At 45.8% G+C, this 21,647-nt stretch overlaps 1 protein-coding gene across 1 annotated transcript in view; it reads right to left on the bottom strand.

Annotated features, from left to right (window-relative positions):
• The window catches only part of CYSTM1 (cysteine rich transmembrane module containing 1), a 57,706-nt gene that overhangs the window by 9,517 nt on the left and 26,542 nt on the right, over nucleotides 1-21,647 (bottom strand). The window lies entirely within an intron of this gene.

Here is a 21,647-nt window from a genome sequence, read left to right as displayed (position 1 = left end):
TGGAACAACAGACGGTTCCAAGTCGGGAAAGGAGTATGTCAAGGCTGTATATTGTCACCCTGTTTATGTAACTTATATGCAGAGTACATCATGCGAAATGCCAGCCTGGATGAAGCACAAGCTGAAATCAAGATTGCCGGGAGAAATATCAATAACCTCAGATATGCAGATGACACCACCCTTATGGCAGAAAGTGAAGAACTTAAGGGGCTCTTGATGAAAGTGAAAGAGGAGAGTGAAAAAGTTGGTTTAAACCTCAACATTCAGAAAACTAAGATCATGGCATCTGGTCCCATCACTTCATGGCAAATAGATGGGGAAACAGTGGAAACAGTGGCTGACTTTATTTTTCGGGGCTCCAAAATCACTGCAGATGGTGACTTCAGCCATGAAATTAAAAGACGCTTGCTCCTTGGAAGAAAAGCTATGATCAACCCAGACAGCATATTAAAAAGCAGAGTAATTACTTTGGCAACAAAGGTCCGTCTAGTCAAAGCTATGGCTTTTCCAGTAGTCATGTATGGATGTGAGAGTTGGAATATAAAGAAAGCTGAGAGCCAAAGAGTCGATGTTTTTGAACTGTCATGTTGGAGAAGACTCTTGAAAGTCCCCTGGACTGCAAGAAGATCAAACCAGTCCATCCTAAAGGAAATCAGTCCTTAGTGTTCATTGGAAGGATTGATGCTGAAGCTGAAACTCCAATACTTTGGCCACCTGATATGGAGAACTGACTCACTGGAAAAGACCCTGATGCTGTGAAAGATTGAAGACAGGAGAAGAAGGGGATGACAGAGGATGAGATGGTTGGATGGCATCACTGACTTGATGAACATGAGTTTGAGCAAGCTCCAGGAGTTGGTGATGGACAGGGAAGCCTGGTGTGCTGCAGTCCATGGGGTCGAAAAAAGTCGGACACAACTGAGTGACTGAACTGAACTGGCTCTTTGGAACAGGCCCAGATAGACAGAGATCAGCACAGAGGTCACTGCTTGGCCCTTCCCATTAGTGTCCAGGCACAGTTGGGCACAGGCCCCTCTGCTATCAGCAGTGTAAGTCTGACTCACATTGAGTACCAGCCTCGGGAGTCTCATTCAAATAGGTCTTGCTGCATTTTCTAACAAGGCAAACACCACCCTATTGTTTTTTATCAAACACCAAGTGTGTCTTTATCTTATGTATACAGACCACAACTGGTTTCTGCAGGTACTAGGCTCCCACGTCATTGATTAACAGTCCTAGCAGATATATTTATGCAAAATGCCCCAGGTTGATTTCTTCCTCCTTGGTCAAGCTTAATTTGGCGACAGTAAAAATAGCTGTGTTTTCACCTGAAGGCACCCCAGTGCAGAGCCCTGGTACACAGTGACCTCTAGGGCGGGGCGGGACAGGATGACCACTCTCAGTGAGCACAGTGAGAAGGTGATTTCAGCAATGCAAACCTCACTTGTAATGACTGTCTCCTCAACAACCCTCTACTCCCTGAAGCACACCGCCAGTCATTTCCCAGCAACAAAGGTCATCCTTGTAGATTTGGAAAGAACTGTGGGGGTGCCTGGGCCCCACTGAGTAATCCCCAACAGTTCCTTCCCAACAGCTCTGGAACTGCCACAACCCAGCACCCACCCAAAAATCAACCAGGAAGGGTCCCAAAAACCGCCACCCCACCTGCTGAGATGCGCCATTCAGCCAGTGTGAGGCCAGAGGCATCCCTAGTGGAGAAAGGGGGACGGGGGGAACCTGGCCTGTAGAAAAGCTTCTTTCCATGGTCAACTCTACTATTAATATTAATAGTTCTAGCCAGCTTGTCACTGAAGCTAGATCCAAAAGTCTCCAACATCGTGACCAACCACCTTTCCAGTGAAAAAGAAATAGACAGGCTAATCCTTGCCATGAAAGGCTGAGGTGGGAAGCTAGGTGGGGTTAGCCCTGGTGATGGAGCGGATACAAAGGGAGCCCCAAAAACAAAAAAAAACAAAAACAAATAAACAAAAAAAAAAAAAACAAAGGGAGCCCCAATGTGTCAAGAGTGACGGAGGCAGCTGACTGCTCCCCATCTGCTGAGCCCACTCAGTTGCCCAAAGTGGTGGGTTTATTCACAGCCCTGCTGGTCTGGAGAACACAAGGCCTTTCAGCAAACTCAGAAAGCCCAGCCCCTCTGCCGAGGGACCCCTCCTGCTACCCAGCTGTCGTCCTGAGTCAGGAGCACACCCAAGGTCACCACACAAACAGACCCTGGCCTCCTAACAGCTCACCAAGGAACCCTGTGGAGATGAGGAAAGGCAGTTGTAGAGTTGGGTACCCCAGGATCCACTCTAAGTGCCACTTTGAAGGGTGACCACCTCTCCCAGCTTCGGTTTTCTCATTTGTGAGACGGGAATAATAACAGCACCTTGTCCCTCACTGGGTTCTTTGGGGACTTAGTTAAGCCACACTAACTGCCTAGTATACAGCAGGCTCAAAGTTTTTGTCAGCTGCTATTACTATCCTGAGACAGAGACCTGAAGGACAGAAGGTGCTGAGACAGTTGGAAGTGACACTGGCATTATGTAAAGCTTCTAGGAGAGCCTATAGACAGCTTCTCCTTCTACTTGATGAACTGAAGTTTTTGAAGAACAACCAAGTGATGTGGAAATCGGGTAAAAGAGGTGTCTATTTCCGTTAAGTATTCCCTAGACCCCCTCCTTGTGGATGCCAGGCTGCTGGGCAATGACCCAGGAAGGCAGGCGGCACAGCCGCCTAATGAGGCACAACCACTTCGACCCTCCCACCTGCCACAGCAGCAGCTGGAGCTGGCCACCCCCAAGGATCCTCCTACCAGCCCCTCACCCTCCTGCCCCTTCAACTAGGCCCACAAAGTGGAAAGGTCCAGTCTAGGAATTCCTTTAGGTCTCCAAGATGAAGTCTGGTGACCCTTAGCTCCCGATTCTACCTGGATAAAAATGCTGCACACGCCAACGTTACTAACCATGCCCCTAGTCTACTCTACTGACCTGAGGTACAGGAGACATGGAATGAATGAGTGAATGAATAGAGGAGTGAGTGAACAAAAGGTGTCTTGCACCTTTTACCTTAGTTGGAAAAGCTGTTTGCAGCCGGCCTTGCAAGTAAGCTCAGATACGGGCTCAGTGGCTCCTCTCTGAGGCAATGGCAGAGTGCGACTAAGAAAAGATATGAAGATCCTGGCAGTCTGAAGTTCTGAAGGAAGGTGTCACTTTCACTTTGGTCAATTTAAGTCCTTCAAGAGATCCTGGCTCATCCTGAACTTCCCTGAAATGGTTGAGTGTATAGGGCCATCACTCTATCCCAGAAGGAATCCATGTGACTAGGAGGATATCTTGGGAATGAGTAAAGCAAGCACAGGCAGCTCAGGATCCCAGGCCTGGCTGGGCTGGGAAGAGTGGGCTCCACAGCCCCAGGATTCACCTTCTCCAGAGGGGGGACCCTCCTGAGAGCCTTTCCTTCAGATCCGTAGGCCTAGGGCACTGCGCCCATAGCTGTGAGGAATTCATGGTTACCCACAGCTGCCTGGGGTCCTGGACAGGGATTGGGGTGGAGGGGGGAATATTGATCCTTTATAAACTACCCATGATACACCTACTTTCAGAAGCAAAAATCCATTTTTACTCAAAAACAATCTCACCTGCTCTAAAATCCTCCAGGCTGTCAAGGTGTTCCAGGCTACCAAATGGACTTATTTCAGGGGTAAATGGAAAAGCTCAGAGGGAATCAAGACACTACCAAAAACAAAGCCTAATAGAAAATTTTTTTTTCCCCCTAAGGAAAATGCAATTGAAAGGCACTAAAATCTTTCCTGGACCATTTCTGATTTGCAATCTTGAAGCAGGTATGTCCCTGGGAAAAGAGTCTGATGCCTGGGATCCCAAGAACAAAGTTCTCCATGTCACCACACACACCCAGGTATAACCTGTAGAAGAAAATTGTGTGCATGTGCATGCACTTGTACGTGTGTGTGTGTGTGTGGGGGGGTGGTGTGGTTGCCCTTCTCCAGCTTCAGAAAACCTCTAGAGTCTAAAGACTGAGAATGTGTAAGGGCAGCGGAGGGGGTGAGCCACCTTTTCCATCACACCACGGATTTGGTGAGGAAAAAGCCACTGAGCCCAGCACTGGGACAAGGAGGCAAGCGGTATTGTCATCTCGAAACTAAAAGGGTTGGCGTCTATAGCCATACCACCCTGAACGGTCCTGATCTTCTCTACAAGGGTGGGCAGCCTTGACAGCACACAGCAGCAAGCTTCCTGGTTGCAAGCTGATAAGGCTTCCCAGAAGAGTGGATAGGGAAGTGTGCATTTCCTGGAGGAGGAAGCCACTCCCTCAGGGAGCCAAGGCCAAGTGTGGAACAGCAGAAGGCCAGGGCAGGCTACTAATACTGCCACAATCCACTTGCTGGCGGTTCTCGGTGGGTTTGAGACCAGCTCTCAGGGAAGGAGCTGGGCCTGCCTCATCCCTGTAGTGCCCCACCCCCAGCCCAATCCAGCCACTGCAGATCCGGGTTTACTGGCTCTGGGGCTAAGCCTAGCACACCGGAAATAGCCCATTTCAATAAAATGCACTTATTTCCCTTCACTTCTCAGTGGCTCGGTTTTCTCACTTGAAAAGTGGAGGCAATACCACCACCCACCTCTTGTTATAGAGATTAGATGACTAACTTGAAAAGCAGCACAGTGCCAGTCACGAAATAAGTGGATAATACATCGTAAGTATTACTGTTGCTGTAAAAAAATAAATGGCTAGAAGGAAAAGCACTTCAAGAGACTGGGTGGGGGCCAGGCATGAAGTCAACATGGTGAGACTGACATCTGCATGGAGACCTCACTGAGAACCACTGCTCACAAGACTCCCACACTGTATGGGGCCAAGATGCAGGTGAGGAGACACAGACTTGATGAATTTAAGAAGAAGGAAAAAAACCCAGAACACCCAACCAACTTTTACATCAGCTACAAACAGATCTCCTGGACAGAGATGAACATAGTTAAATTTCAAAAGGGCTGCATCGTGAAGAACTAAAAACAGACCAAAAGATTTATATGAAAATGTTAACTATTGTCTCTGGATAGCAAAAGTATGGATATATTACTTTTTATAATGAAAAGCTATTTCTGTAAATTAAAAAGTTCTTTAAAAAACAAAGCTGTGTTTCTCTGTGTGAGAACCTAGTTGTACCCCAGGAGCAGTGGCCTGGGGTCTGGATAAGCGGCACCAAGTCAGGGTTTGGAGAAAGCCACTCTTCTGGCCCCTGACCACACTGGGCTTGGTCCCCACACTCGTGTCAGTGTCTGCTGGGCTAAGCCCTCATCCACTAATGAGGATGCCAGTCCTTACCATCTTCAATGCCAGCATTTTAGTTACAACCATCCCATGTTGCATCTCACCTTTTAGAGAATTTCAACTCTGGGGAGCCACAATATAAACAAAATATAGATTTTTCCCCTGTGGCTAACCACAATGACCGCGGGGAAGCAGGTGCCGGTGGGCACAGGGCCACAGCAGCATGGGTACAGCCAGAGCCTCAGGGCCTGTGCTCGGGCCTGGGCCGCCTCTCAGCAAGGCTAGTCTTACTTCTGTTTGGAAGGGTTCGTCCTAAGGAAAGACCCCCGCCACTCTAGTGAACTCACACTCACAGGGCGGTCCCAATACCCTAGTGCTGGCTCCAAGCCCACCTGCACCTCCCAGTTTCCCTGGACACCTTTTACCCAAAGCAGCCTTCCTTTCCTTACCCACCAAACCAATTTCCTCATTGCTTATACCAACCTAACTTAAAAGACTTATGTGAGATGTGAAGGAAAGGCGTCTGTGAAGTTTCAAGACTGGATGAAAGCAGTATTAGAGCCGAAAACCCCGGCTGCACCTGGAGGGCGGGGGAGGCTGAGGAAACAGTGCAGCAGAGTTGTCTGAGGGTGGGCAGGACTTCAAACATCCGTCTCCTGGGCCAGCCGGGTCTGGCCAACCCAGCCACATGCCCCTGACCAGCTGAGCAAACTGGATCTGCAAAGAGCAGCCGCCCTTTTATACTCCATTACCCCTGAGTGCTGGGCGGGCCAAGGCTTTTGAAAAAGCCAAAGTGTTTTGCATTAAGCACTTGACCAAAACAGACTGTGTCTCTATATCCAAAAAGAATTAAAAACCCAAGGCCATCTTTAGGAGCCTATGGTCCCCCGGTGTCCTTGTGACCAGGCTGTCTTCATGTGATGCCAGGTCCCAGACCTTGGGCAGTCACTAGGGAGTGGGGGGACAGGGCATGGGACTTCATTTAATCATAGGCCTACCTGAGCAGATCTGTCAAGTTAAAGCCTGCGGTCACAAACATGGGGACTGAGAATCAAAACTGGTGCCAAGAGCCCACTCACTAAAGACTAGTCTCATCTGCTTTTGTGAAGAGTTGCAACTGAATGTCCCAGACAGAAGAGGTGAGCCTGCCTCTTCACTGCTGTTAACAATGTATGTTATTGTTATGAACAATATACATTTATATTTAAACTATTATATATATTAATATTTTGAAGTATTTCAAGGGCATTTTCTAATATAATGTAAATAAGCATGCAAGTTAAGAATACAATTTGAAACCAGACAGACCTGGGTTCTGGAGAAGGCAATGGCACCCCACTCCAGTACTCTTGCCTGGAAAACCCCATGGACGGAGGAACCTGGTAGGTTGCAGTCCATGGGGTTGCTACAAGTCGGACATGACTGAGCGACTTCACTTTCACTTTTCACTTTCACACAATGGAGAAGGAAATGGCAACCCACTCCAGTGTTCTTGCTTTGAGAATCCCAGTGACGGGGGAGCCTGGTGGGCTGCCCTTTATGGGGTCGCACAGGGTCGGACACGACTGAAGTGACTTAGCAGCAGCAGCAGACCTGGGTTCAGGTTCAAGACTCAGGCAGTTACTCTCTGACTTTAGGCCAGTTAAATTCACCTCTCTGAACCTATGTCCTCATCTCTGAAACAGGAAACCACCAGCACAGGACTGCTGTATGGATTAAATAAGACAATGTACACAAAACACCTAAACAAGACCTAATTAAAAACAGCAACATTTCCTTAGCGCTTGGCACTAAATTACACAAGGCATTTAACAACTGTTGGAGTGAGAGGTGAGATTCCAAGGGAAAGTGAAAGACAGAGTCATTAAAAAAAAAAAAAAAAAAAACCCAAACTTTTACTCATTCATGGGAGGCTGAATGATACATGGAAGCATGTCAGGCTTTGGGTCAGATTCCCGGGGAACCATGGTCAAGACATTATAGCCTCTCTAAGACTCAGGTTCCCCGAGTGTAAGGTCTGGGATAACTTATCCAGAAGGACTATACAAAGAATCAAAGCCACGTCCATAAAGCTTCCAGCCCAGCATGGGGCGCCTCATTAGGCGCTCAGTAGTCCCCGCGGAGCACAGGCCTTGGGGTTAGACTGGTGGGTCTGAATCTCAGCTCTACAACCTCCTAGTTGCAGGACCACGAACAAGTTTCATGCTTTCTCTGCTTCAGTTCCTTCATCTATACCAGTGGTCTCCACCTTTTAGGCACTGGGGACCAGTTCCATGGAAGACAATTATTATTCATGGACGGGGTGAGGAGGATGGTTTTGGGATGATTCTCATATTCTCATAAGCAGCCCAAAACCCTGATCCCGTGCAGGTTCAGTTCACAGTAGGGCCTGAACTCTAATCTGAATCTAATGCTGCTGATCTGACAGGAGGTGGAGCTCAGGCAGTAATGTGAACAATGGGGAGTGGCTTTAAATACAGATGAAGCTTCACTCACTCACCCATTGCTCACCACCTACCGTGTGGCCCAGTTCCTAACAGACCACAGACTGACACCAGTCTGTGGCCTGGGGTTGGAGACCTCTGATCTGTATGATGGGGACGGTAAAAAACCTATTTCACAGGGTTGTTACAAGGACTAAAAGAGCTGACTCATTAAAAATGCCTGATACACCATAACCACTTAATAACTATTCGTTCTTTTATTTAGCTTTTATTAATTATTCAACAATAATGATTATTAAATGTTCAAAAACTTAGACCACTGGCCTCAAACTCTTCTTGTCTTGCTAGTTTTAATCTAGGAATTGCTTTCACACATCCAGATTCTCCAGGCCCACCTGCAGAGAGGCTCAGAAACAAAGCTTGTCTATCCAATAAGAAGTCATGAGTGAATTCTTTATTTTTTTGGTTAGAATTGTTGTTGCTGTTATTCAGTCACCCAGTCATGTCTGACTCTTTGCAACCCCATGAACTGCAGCACACCAGGCCTCCCTGTCCCTTACCATCACCCAGAGTTTGCCCAAGTTCTCATTCATTAAATCAGAGATGCTGTCCAGCCATCTCATCCTCTGATGCCCTCTTCTGCCCTCGATCTTTCCCAGCATCAGGGACTTTTCCAATGAGTCATCTGTATGCATCAGATGATGAGTGAATTGTTTAAAGCTCCAGGTTCCTGGAGGCTTTCTCCTGACCTGGCCACCAAAAAAAAAGTTATTTTTTAGCTGCTGATAAAGCTTATTAGGAAGGCCTTTTCCTCCACTGGACTCAAAAGCCCAACTTACAGTTTTCATATGAAGACTCTATAGAAGTGGTTCTCAAAGGCAAGTGATCTGAGCCCCTAAGGAACATTTGGTAATGTCTGGACAACACCGCTGATTGCCATAACCGAGCAGATACTACTGGCATACAGTGCGTAGAGGCCAGGGATGCTGCTAAACATACAATGCAGAGGACAGCTCTGCTTTCCCCCCACCAAAATCATCCAACCCAAATACCAAGGTGCCAAGGGTGAGAAACCCTGCTCTACAGGGAATCTGCTTATACAAGTGGGGTGGAGGAGGGGACAGGACACACAATGGAATCCATACTACAGTGGCTGCCAGCTGCAAACGACACGTGCATCTAAGCAAGAACTGCTGGGGAAATAAGAACACAAAAATGATTTGAGATAATGGGGTATCTGGACTATGAGTGGAAAAACATTTTTTTCTATGAGAGTTGTTACTATGTTCAGGGACCAGACCACTCAGTGGAGGCAAAAATGACCCAAAGCTGCACTCTCAATTTTGATAATTCACACACCCATGACTCAGTACTCCAACAATGCTCCACAGTGAATATCCTGCTCAGAGCCCAGACCAACAAATGAATTACATGAGGGAGGGGAAAGTGGTATAAATGACCTTTTCTGCAAGTTCAAGTTCAAAGTTTAAGAACTTGACAAAGCTTACTTCAGAAACTCACCCTGTCCTCTCTCCTGCATATCTTCAAAGTCCTCTTCATGTTTAATCACTCAACAAGTACTCACTGGGGAATCAAGGGGTCAATCAAATTATTCAAGGTCTCTGAAATCAGGACACTTTTGGACAGTGGTGGAGACCTTAATTCTCTAACTAGAGCCAAAGCTGTAAAATTACAAGCCTAGAGCGCACTATGAAGGGCAGAAAGCTGACCCCGGTTGCGCTGGGGAGTGAGGGTGAGGTTCCATTCAGTGTCACTGAAGTGACACAAGAGTGAGATGGGAAGGGTTAGCAAGAGTTACTTGTGCTGTGTCAAGAGAGGTATGATTTTGCAAGCCATACAGAGGAAACACTTTGCAAAAGCCATACGGGAGGAGAGGCCTAGGGAGGTTGAGGAAGTGAAAAGGAATCTGCTAGCAAGGCTAGAACACGAAGGACCTCTCAAAGGCCTTGGAAATGTTGGTCTTTATTCTAATAATAGGAAGGGAAAAGAAATGTTTAAACCCTTAACTTACATAGGTTCTACTCTGGCGCGCTCAAGAGTTAGGTGAGGAATAGCTTTCTCCAAAACCTCTTTATTCTCAGGTAAATCAAAACCTCTGGCCTATCACACAGAAACCCAGGCCAGCAGCAAAGCGTCAAACTAAATGGAAGCCAAGAGACCATGGCCAAAAGTAAGGAGCAGTTTTCTCTCCAAAGTAAGGATGAGCAAGCTGAAAGCCCAATGGGCCACGGTCCTGGCCCTCCCTGGATCAGGGAGAGGGGAGGTCTGCGGTGCTGAGAGAAATAGCTGGTGCCACAGCTCTTGTCAAGAGCCACAAATCCCCAGAGGACACCATAAGCACCCCACCTCCTCCTGGTTGAGGAGGTAAACATGTTCAGGCTGGATCAGACCACAGGCAACTGTCCCTTTTGCCCCATTTCTGTGCCTTTGTCTGGATAGACCCTGGGGATTGATGCTTTCTGTAGCTCTTTCTGGAAGCCCTACTAACTACCAGCTACTGTGCTAGCTCTGGGAACCTTACTGTCTCCATCTCATACCCCTTCCTTGCTCATCTTCCTCCTCCTCCTCCCTTTCTAGAGACCTTCCTCCTTGTGGTCACTGGGTCTGTCTCAGGTCACACACAGTGTTAGAATGATTGCTTGCCACTTAATAGCTCTGACCTTGGGCAAACTCTTCTTTAATAAGACCCACCTCATGGAGCTGTCCCCCTAATTAAAAGCTGAAGGATATATAGTGTTCAGCACCAGGTCTGACCCACAGCAAAAACTCAGAGCCACTACCAGGATTCTATACAGAGAAGATGAGAAGGGAGAGGAACCCAAGGTAAGGTCACAAGCAGGGTGCTGCAGAGACACCTGTACAGACAGAGGAAATGGGGAGGGGACAGCCTGCCAGTCAACACATCCTTGGAATAAGTAGTGAACATGACATACAGAAGTCCCTGTCTTCAAGCAACTTAAGTTCCAGCAGGAAGACAAGGCAGCCAAGGAACCTGTGAGCAATGTGCTGGGAAGGGAAAAGAGGTGGGCAGAGTGGGGAGAGAGTGCAGGCTAGGGTGTTAGGGGTGGGGAGAGGGAAGGTCGTTGGAAGGCCTCTCTGACTAGGTGACAGCTGAGCAAGAATCAAGAGAACACAGGCCGGGTCGATTTCGGCAGAAAGAGAAAGGCAGAGGGGATGGCAATGGCAAATACCACAAATACCAAGGAGCGCTGGAGTGGTGCACAGTGGCAGCCTGCCCACAGAGGGCCTGGCTCGTCACCTAAGGACTGGTTTTTACTCTGAGTGACAAAGGAAGCTTCTAGAGGGTCTGGGGGAGAAAGCAGACAGTAGGGGCAAGAGCAGGAGGAGGGAGACCAGTTATAAGGCAGATGACGTGACTCTGGAGTTGTGGGTCCCATGGCTGCCTCAGGCTGGTAAGGATTCTGAGGGGGAGATCAGGAATGACTCTCAGCAACTGGGATCCCCACCTTTCCCCTGAGGGCTTCCTGTCTTCAGCAGTCCCATCCATCCACAAGCAAAAATTCAGAAAAGTGGTGTGGGCCAAGGGAGGGTGCTGAGTCTTCCCTGCCTGTACACTGGACGGTATATGACTTTGTTTATGCTTTGCCTCAGTCCTGCAATCCCAGTATTACAGAGAAGGAAGCAGAAGCTCAGGGAACTGGAGAGACTCCACCTAGATTCCTGAGCCACTGTGGCTTTTGGTGGCTCCACGCAGAGTCCTTGCTGGGACATTCTGTCATCTGACACCTGGTGAAGAAAGAAGGTACTGAGCTGGACTTTATCTACGCTGGAAAGGCTTCCTGGGGCAGTGAAAAATGCCTCATCAGAGTTTCTGATTAAAAAAAAAAAAGCATAAACGGCGCAAACAAGCCAGCTGTAATTTCTTAGCAGAGATTCTGGATCGTTCAATTCTTTCCCTGTTTACCCCTGTGCTAAGTGAGAGAGCAGTGTCCGACACGAAGGGAGTGTGCAGGCAAGCCAGGCCGCGCCACCAGCCTGCACCGACTGAGGACTGGGGAAAGGCCGGCTGGTTGGCCAGTGACCCAGGTAGGGCTCTCCTGCCACAGGCACTCACCTTCTGCATCTTCAAATTACAAACAGCAAAAACTGGCACACTTTACAGGCTCAGACACCCCATGTAAAGGTCAATCAGCATTCTGAACTCCATTGGGACATCCTCGGGACTCTGCTGAAGCAGAATGCATTTCATTTTACATCCATACATTGCCAAATGTCAGTCCTAACCCAGAAGAATATGAATAAAACCCCAGTATCTGGACCTACAAGAGTTAAACAGCAAGGAAAGAATCTCAAAGGGAAAGGGACCAGAAACAGAACATGAATTCACAAACATCTTTCGAACTGATGTTATTTCCATCCATTCAGCAGACATTTACTGAGCATATACCACGTGTCAGCACTGTTCTAGGTTCTGTGGAAACGGAGGCTGAGAGAAAAAGATCACCTTTATGAAGCTTACAAGGGGAAGCAGGCACACTAAAAGATCAGAGAGGTTAAGCAATCTATCCAGGTCCTGGCATTAATAAGGGGACTGGAATCCAGCTTTTATCACACTTGCCACCTGTCTACTAGGAAAGTGGTGCCTGTTATAATTACCAGGTTTCTCTGTGTGTTTCTCTGGCTGGGGGGCGAGGGGGAGGGAGGGGGCAGGGGGAGACAGGGGGAGAAATGGGCTGAGAAGAAGGTACTTTCCTCAGGTGTCTGAGGACTGCTGTGGAATTGGTGCTGCATTGCAGCAGCATGCAGTAAAGAGGAAATGCATTTAACTTGGATTCAGGACTTATGTCCTCATCAAAACACAAGCATCCCAGCAAGTCACTAAACCTCTCTGTATTTCAGTATCCCTAAGAAAGAGGGCCTAGAGCCAGACATCCTGAAATGTGAAGTCAAGTAGGCATTAGGAAGCTTCACTACAAACAAAGCTAGTGGAGGTGATGGAATTCCAGTTGAGCTATTTCAAATCCGAAAAGATGATGCTGTGAAAGTGCTGCACTCAATATGTCAGCAAATTTGGAAAACTCAGCAATGGCCACAGGCCTGGAAAAGGTCCATTTTCATTCCAATCCCAAAGAAAGGCAGTGCCAAAGAATGCTCAAGCTAGTGCACAATTGCACTCATCCCACACGCTAGTAAAGTAATGTTCAAAATTCTCCAAGCAAGGCTTCAGCAATACATGAACCGTGAACTTCCAGATGTTCAAGCTGGTTTTGGAAAAGGCAGAGGAACCAGAGATCAAATTGCCAACATTCACTGGATCACAGAAAAAGCAAGAGAGTTCCAGAAAAACATCTACTTCTGCTTTATTGACTATGCCAAAGCCTTTGACTGTGTGGATCACCACAAACTGTGGAAAATTCTGAAAAAGATGAGAATACCAGACCACCTGACCTGCCTCTTGAGAAATCTGTATGCAGGTCAAGAAGCAAGTTAGAACCGGACATGGAACAACAGACTGGTTCCAAATTGGGAAAGGAATACATCAAGGCTGTATATTGTTACCCTGCTTATTTAACTTATATGCAGAGTACATCATGAGAAATGCTGGACTGGATGAAGCACAAGCTGGAATCAAGATTGCTGGGAGAAATATCAATAACCTCAGATATGCAGATGACAGCACCCTTATGGCAGAAAGTGAAGAAGAACTAAAGAGCCTCTTGATAAAAGTGAAAGAGGAGAGTGAAAAAATTGGTTTAAAGCTCAACATTCAGAAAACTAAGATCATGGCATCCAGTCCCTCACTTCATGGCAAACAGACGGGGAAACAGTGGCTGACTTTATTTTGGGTGGCTCCAAAATCATTGCAGATAGTAACTGCAGCCATGAAATTAAAAGATGCTTACTCCTTGGAAGGAAAGTAATGACCAACCTAGATAGCATATTAAAAAGCAGAGACATTACTTTGTCAACAAAGATCCATCTAGTCAAGGCTATGGTTTTTCCAGTAGTCATGTATGGATGTGAGAGTTGGACTGTAAAGAAAGCTGAGTGCCAAAGAATTGATGCTTTTGAAATGTTGGAGAAGACTCTTGAGAGTCTCTTGGACTGCAAGGAGATCCAACCAGTCCATCCTAAAGGAGATCAGTCCTGGGTGTTCATTGGAAGGACTGATGTTGAAGGTGAAACTCCAATACTTTGGCCACCTGATGCGAAGAGCTGACTCATTTGAAAAGACCCTGATGCTGGGAAAGATTGAGGGCAGGAGGAGAAGGGGATGACAGAGGATGAGATGGTTGGATGGTATCACCGACTCAATGGACATGAGTTTGGGTAAACTCTGGGAGTTGGTGATGGACAGGGAGGCCTGATGTGCTGCAGTTAAAGGGGACACAAAGAGTTTGACACGACTGAGTAACTGAACTGAACTGAACTGAAAAAAGAGGGCACTGGCCGAATAAGGAATGGCAAATGGCCACATCCTACCTAACAATTTAAGCCTTGTTCATAGCTGCTGCCTAGGACCCTTTGGTAAGGAGGCTCCTGAAGCCACATTTGGGCTGAGCAGATAGAGCTGGAATTGGTGAGTGACGTCTCCCATGAGCTTGGGAGGGTGATCAGCTGGGCAACTGGACACTTCTGATGATTTGAGGTATCCGAGTGGGAGCCATTTCAATTTTGGTGACAGAATTTAAAAACCTCTGACTTCATGACTTTCTAACAAATTCACAGAATTTTCCTTAAAAAGACATATGGCCTATTTTCTGACATAAGACTGAAGATGCTGCTGTGTTTAACTACCACCTTAAATAGTTTTGTTACTATGGCATAGTACCAAGAACCTAGAAAGACTTTTGTTATTTAGAATGCTTCACTGAACATGAGCTCACCGAGCACCAGGACTTGAAGTTGGAGTTTCCTAAGATCTTCCCACTCATTTTGCATGTCCCATCAAGAGTAAAGTCTACCCACTCCCCCCACCACACACACACACACATATCGAAGTTTTGCCGCATAGGCCTGTGGCTTCTCTGACTGAGAGTGTGATGGAAGTGACATGCTGAGACTTGTGAGTCCGGGCAGTGAAAAAAGCCAGGCTAATCGTTACTCTGAAGTTATATAAAGTTTGGGGAAATCTGGGTGAAAGGTACACAGAATTGCTTGTACTATTTCTGCAAAGCTTTTATAAAGTCCGGAATTTTTTCAAAATTAGAAGTTAAATGAAAAGTTTTTTGTTTCTTTTTTTTAAAGGAAGGCCTTTTTGCACTCTGTTGCCGAAGAAGCCCAGACCTCCTGTGGCTGTCACACTGTGGGGCCCCAGTGAGCCTCACTGAGAGGCCATGTGGAGGGGGAAAGGACACCAGATGCATTTGGGTTTTTTTGTTTGTTTCCTTTTTGCATTTGAAAGAACAGTTTCTTGTTATAATGAAGCAGAAGAATAAGATTTCACTGAAATTGAAACAATTGACAGAATACTACAAAACTTAAAACTTTCATGGGAAAAAAAAAAAACTTTCATGGGAAATAAAAGGGTCAGATCAAGGCAGGAGGAGTGGAAAAGCCCAAGCCTGAACTGCATACAGAAGAAAAGAGTAACTTCTCAGCCTGTGCATCACCTGATCCCTCCCAGCAGTGAGACAGCCACAGTCATGCTCCCACCAGCCTCTCCCTTCCAAAGAATCTGCCAAACCAAATAGTTTCTATCTCTGTGATGCAGGTGTAAGCCAAACCAACAGTATCCCTTTCAGTTCAGTTCAGTTGCTCAGTCGTTTCCGACTCTTTGCGACCCCATGAATTGCAGCACGCCAGGCCTCCCTGTCCATCACCAACTCCCAGAGTTTACTCAAACTCATGTCCATTGAGTCAGTGATGCCATCCAGCCATCTAATCCTCTGTCATCCCCTTCTCCTGCCCCTAATCCCTCCCAGCATCAGCGTCTTTTCCAATGAGTCAACTCTCATGAGTATCCCTTTGGACAGCTATGAATATAAAAGCCAAGAAGGAAAGTTTGTAAATCCCATTCAAGGGTAGAAAGTACACAGACTCAACCCAGCACCCTCTAGGTTATCCTCTATGTTCTAGCCCCAGTGAGCAGAAACAAATCTTTCTGGCCAAGTTCTGCCCAAATTATATAATTTTTAATGGCAAGATTTAGGGTAATTTACTACATAGTAATGTGTATTACTGCAGGGAGATCCAGCCAGTCCATCCTAAAGGAAATCAGTCCTGAATAGTCACTGGAAGGACTAATGCTGAAGCTGAAACTCCAATACTTTGGCCACCTGATGCAGAGAGCTGACTCACTGGGAAAGACCCTGATGCTGGGAAAGATTGAAGGCAGGAGGAGAAGGGGACGACAGATGATGAGATGGTTGGATGGCATCACCAATGCAAATGGACGTGAGTTTGAGTAGGCTCTGGGAGTTGGTAATAGACAGGGAAGCCTGGCATGCTGCAGTCCGTGGGGTTGCAAAGAGTCAGACGAGACTGAGCAACTGAACTGACTATGTAGTAATAGACATTCAAAACATATGTCAAACTTCCACCTGAGGGAAAAAGCCTTAAATTCTGGTTTGGTAAGACCTGGCTTTCCAAATGGGTCTTTGAACCCAATCCTTGGGCTGATACAGCTCCTTGCCTAAGTGCTTTTGTTTATTGAGGTGCTTTTTACACAGCATCCCTAGTCTTATTTCAGTAAGAAATCTCCTTGCATATCTAAGAATATTGTAAGATTCCTCTCCTCCCTTTCTTTTTGTAGCAAGGTTTTTGCTCCCTGTGTTGCCTCTGTTCCCTCAGTGACCCTTTTTCCTGTCTGTTTGGTCACCATCTATCATTTGGGGCCTTTACTCAGGTCTCTGAAGATCCTCTGTTGTTCGTTAATATTTAAGGCTGAGATTCTATTACTTGCAGTCTTATGAGTCTTGACTAACACAAATGGTGAAAATCTAAACTAAAACAGTAAGAGCAAGGTTGACTGCAGTCAGTCATTTAAGAGGTTCTTTAGAGAACATGAAACCTAACTGAATTTGCTGAGAGGAAGTGCTCTGAAAGAAGTCTGATTGGAGTGCAGCTGAAGCACCTAGGAGTGGTAAATTCTATCGAGGTGTGGGATTCAGGAGGGAAAGTTTCATGGAGATGCTGATATTCTGTTTGATCTCTCTGTAGGGTTGGGCAGAATGAGAAGGAGGAGCAGGGAGTGAAGGGAGCAACATGACTGGTTAGAGGCCATCCTCAGTGGTGACATCCTTAACTCCAAGCCAAGGCAGTTACTGGATGAGACATCTGATAGTCTAATAAGGGGGTGGGTGTATTTTTCACATGGGAGGGATGTGAAAAGCAAAGATTGGGGCGTGGTGGACCAACTGCCAAGAAGGCCACCAACAGTTCCTCTCACCCTGTATTCACATGCTGTTTCTCTTAGTGTGTGCCAGCTTAGTCGCTCAGTCACATTCAACGCTGCAATCCTATGGACTGTGGCCCGCCAGGTTCCTCTGTCCATGGGATTCTCCAGGCAAGAATACTGGAGTGGGTTGCCGTTCCCCTCCTCCAGGGGATCTTCCTGACCCAAGGATCGAACCCCTGTCTCCTGCGTCTCCTGCACTGCAGACAGATTCCTTACCACACTGAGCCACCTAGGAAGCCCCTGTTCCTTCTAGTGAGATGAAGTCTGTTTTACACCAATGTTTGTAACAGCCATTTATTTATTATTCATAATAGTTCAAAAGCAAACATCCATCAACTTACGAAAGGATGAATAAAATATGGAATACCCATACAATATTATTTGGCAAAGGAATGGAGCACTGATACTTGCTACAACGTGGATGAACCTTGAAAACATTACACTCAGTAAAAGAAGCCAGTCATAAAAGACTACATATTACATGATTCAAAGTTCAGCACAGACAAATCTACAGAGACAGAAAATAAATTAATGGAGGAGGAGATTTAAGGATATGGGGAGTAATTGCTAAAGGGTCTCTCTTCAGGGTGATGAAAATGTTCTGGAATTAGTGGTGATGGTCACACAACTCTGTGACTACACCAAAACCCACGGACTGTACACTTGAAGTAGGGTAACTGTATGGTATGCTAATTGTATCTAAACAAAACTGTTACCAAAAAAGCAGAAGTGGGGAAGATGGCATCTATTTCTCCTCCTACTGAACCTGGCCAGCCAGCCTTTGAGCAACAGGATACAGGGTTAGGCAGTGCCAATTCTGGGCCTCACTATTAAAAGCCAGGCAGCTGCTACTTTCACACTCTTGAAGGACAGGGAGATGTGCAGAGAGAGGCCTCATGGAGGTAAGCGAGGTCTTGGTCATGTGAGTGAGGTCGTCTTGGACATTTCAGCTCCAGCCAGGCTGACAGCTGAATTAAGTCATGCAAGTGACCCCAGGAGAGATCCCCTAAAGCCAACTCACTGAACCATGAGAAATAATAAATCACTGTTGTTTTAAGCCACTGAGTTTCACAGTGATATGTTATACAACAGTAACTGAAACACAACCTCTCTGAGCCTCATTTTCCACTGTAACGTGGGACTAATGCCAGAGGATCATTGTGACAATCATGTGAAGCTAACGCCAATGCAAGAAATATTAACTATTATTATTATTATTATTACAAATCATCCCTGGATACCCTTGACATACTGCAGGTGTGCTCCCCAGGAAAGTCTCATTCTCACAAACACCTGCTCCTTCTAATCACGTGGTTTCCAAAAAGCCGGTTTGCTGAGGAAAACAAAGGCTTAAAAAAAATACAATATCTGAGAAAATGAAATTTCAACTATAAACAGACTACCAAAGAAGGGTCTGCTTAGATCAGTCATCTATCCACCTTCTTGTACATTCAACACATCTTTATTCAATCCTTACTAATTACCAAACATCAATTAAGAATAGCTAAGACTCCCTCCAGCTCATCTGGTAAAGAATCTGCCTGCAATGCAGGAGACCTGGGTTTGATCCCTGGGTTGGGAAGATACCCTGGAGAAAGGAAAGGCTACCCACCCCAATATTCTGGCCTGGAGACTATACAGTCCATGGGATCGCAAAGAGTTAGACATGACTGAGTGACCCTAGAATAATTTCCACCTAGCTGGCTGTTAACAGAATAGACTACACACTAGAACTTCAGCTGAAAGATGGCATATGCAGCAGTAGATACATCTAAAATCATCCTGCTAGAGAAAAAAAAAAAAAAAACCCTTTAAATTTCTGCAGAGCGCTCAAATTCTCGTGCTTAGAATATAGGCCCAAAGAATGATTCTGACTGAGGATCCCAGGAGTAACAGAGAGAAATAAATGAAACGGGTTTCCTAAAGGTGCATCCCTTAGTGAGGGGGGTCAGAGGGTCCCATTCACAGAATCTGGAACCCCCAGAACCCAGGCTGAGAGAGGACTTTACCATCTGACATCACCTGCCAAGTCTGGTGCAGAATGGGTACAGGCAATTAACAATACCCAGGCTGATGTCAGTGAGAAATCCTGTAGAGAAGGATGTTCAACAGCTTTCAACTGCATTTATGAAATCATGACAAATTGATAACACTGAACTAAAAGAACCTTTTAATCCTAAGAACAATTAAGATCCTATTTTTTCCTCAAAAATGCTGACATAATATTAACACCTAAATGACACCAAAGGTAAGAAAAAGGGCCAAACCCATGAATATTTTCTGCATGAGGGAAGAAGGTCCACCGAGCCCAGGAAGCACTTATTCTAGACAAGCTCTGGAACGTTCCAATCCGCTGAATGCTACTTAAAATCAGTACAAACAATACAGGCCCGGAAATACTTGGAAGGGCCTGTATTGCTACACATATCTTTCATCCACAGGCCAGAAGGGCTCTGGTGAAAGATACAACCTAGGGAGGCACTGGACTGAGTCTACTGTTTAATACAAATGCTGGGCTGACTTTTTTTTATTTACATATATACTAAAGTGCACAGATATTGTGAGACTTGAAAAATGTTTATACCCAGATTAAGATAAAAAAAATACTCCTAATACCCAGAAGGTTCCCTGTGCCCTTCCCAGTCAATAACAAACCCCACCTTAGCCCCCCACTCCACTATTTTGATCTCCAGAACCACAGGTTAGTTTGGCTTAGTCTTGAATTGCACATAAACAGGTCTTTTCAGACTGCCTTCTTTCATTCATCACAGGGTTACCTTATTTTGAAACAGAAACCAAGAAACTGAGCTTTACTTTCAGGAACTCCCCCTCTGATGTCACAGACCTGGAGATCAACTATTCTGATTATACTGGTTGTACTTCCTGAACTCCTCCAAGCACATGTTGTAACACTTTAAAACAGAAACAGAACCTCCTATTGTAAAAGTTTTCCTTCAAAATAAACTAAATCTTTTAAAGGTATTCAAATCTATTTAACCTTAATATAGCCTCTGACTTAATACCATAAAAGTGTAATCTTTCCCATACTGAGCCCACAACTCCTCTTTAACCTATTTTTCTTCCTTGGTATCCATCCATTCTAAAGAACCCTCATATTCTGAAATAAAAAGAACCTTCAATTCTGTTACTACTTTCGACTAGTAAGGGGTTAAACTGTAAAATTTAATCTTAGGGGTTAAACTATTAAACCTTAGGGGTTAAACTATAAATTAACCTCAGAAAATCTCTGAGGCAGCTTAACATTCTAAAATTCAGACGAATGTGGCAGTTCAGAAAAGACAGGAGAGGGACAACAGCAATAAGATACAGGTACAGAGTCCACAGTTAACCTGTCAGGATTCAGATCTGGGCTCTGCCATTTCTAGCTGGGTGGCCTTGGGCAAGTCATTACTCTACTCTGTGCCTCAATCACTTCACTGTAAAACGGGAATAACCTCGTAAGACTGTTGCAAGGATTAAACGTGTATATAAAGCTCTTAGGAAAGCACCTGGCACATAATGAGCACTCAGTAAGAATAAGCTATATTCAAAAGCTGAAAGCTCTAAGAGAGTAACTATTCTGCAAACCAAAAGGTTACAGAACAGTCACAGTAGTCACCCAGACATGTAGCACAGTGCTTCTCAAGATGTTTCCTTTCCTAACCTTTCACAGACTGCTACTTTTTGTAAAATGCAAGATTACAGGCTTGAATGTCACAGCAATGTCAAACTGTTTTCAAGGTTTTTAGATATTTACTCTTACTTTCTGTATTTACCTCATGGCAGCCTGATAGCCGCTCACGGACTGGCCCTTGTCTCCAGAGTAAACTTTGAGAAGCACTGTTCTAGCACACAACAAGGACTACAAGCCTGCTGACAACTCAGCTAGCAGGTTACACAGAATTATGAAACCATATTAGCAAAGAAAACCAACCCCAATAGCAGTGGCAAGAGGATGACTTGAGGGTCAACAAGTTGAGAGAGAAAATAATCCCAACAGGGACTTCCCTGGTGATCCAGAGGTTAAGACTATGCACTTCCACTGTAGGGGTCTCGGATTTGATCCCTGGTCAGGGAACGAAGATCCCACATCCACACTGTGTGGCCAAGAAATAAATACAAATAAGCATGTATTCATATACTACTTCAATAAAAAGATTATATTTAAAAAAAAATCCCAACAGGCTGAACTTGGAAAACAAAATTGGCTGCCAGAGCAAGAATCCAACTGATACTTTGCCCCCACTCACTGCTTGAGGAGGTGCCCTCAGAAAACATGTCGGCCAGGAAGTCATCAGCCCCACAAGGGGTCAACAGATGTGAAGGAAGGAAGCGGAACTGATTCAACTCTCCTGAGTTAGAAGCCAACCTATGCAGTCACCAAGCTTTGGGAATGTTAACCACAGCACGCAAAGGCCAGGGTTTCTCCTCTGCCAAAGAAAACATGCAAACATTTCCTTTGGTGACGTGGGACTGCACACATGTGCACCCAGGTACACACATACAGTCGTCCCTCAGTGTCCGTGACGACT

This window comes from Odocoileus virginianus, chromosome 3, assembly GCF_023699985.2.
Source record: "Odocoileus virginianus isolate 20LAN1187 ecotype Illinois chromosome 3, Ovbor_1.2, whole genome shotgun sequence".
Lineage (NCBI taxonomy): Eukaryota > Metazoa > Chordata > Mammalia > Artiodactyla > Cervidae > Odocoileus > Odocoileus virginianus.
The sequence above is the reverse complement of the archived record's forward strand: the minus strand, read 5'-3'. Positions and strand labels throughout refer to the sequence as shown.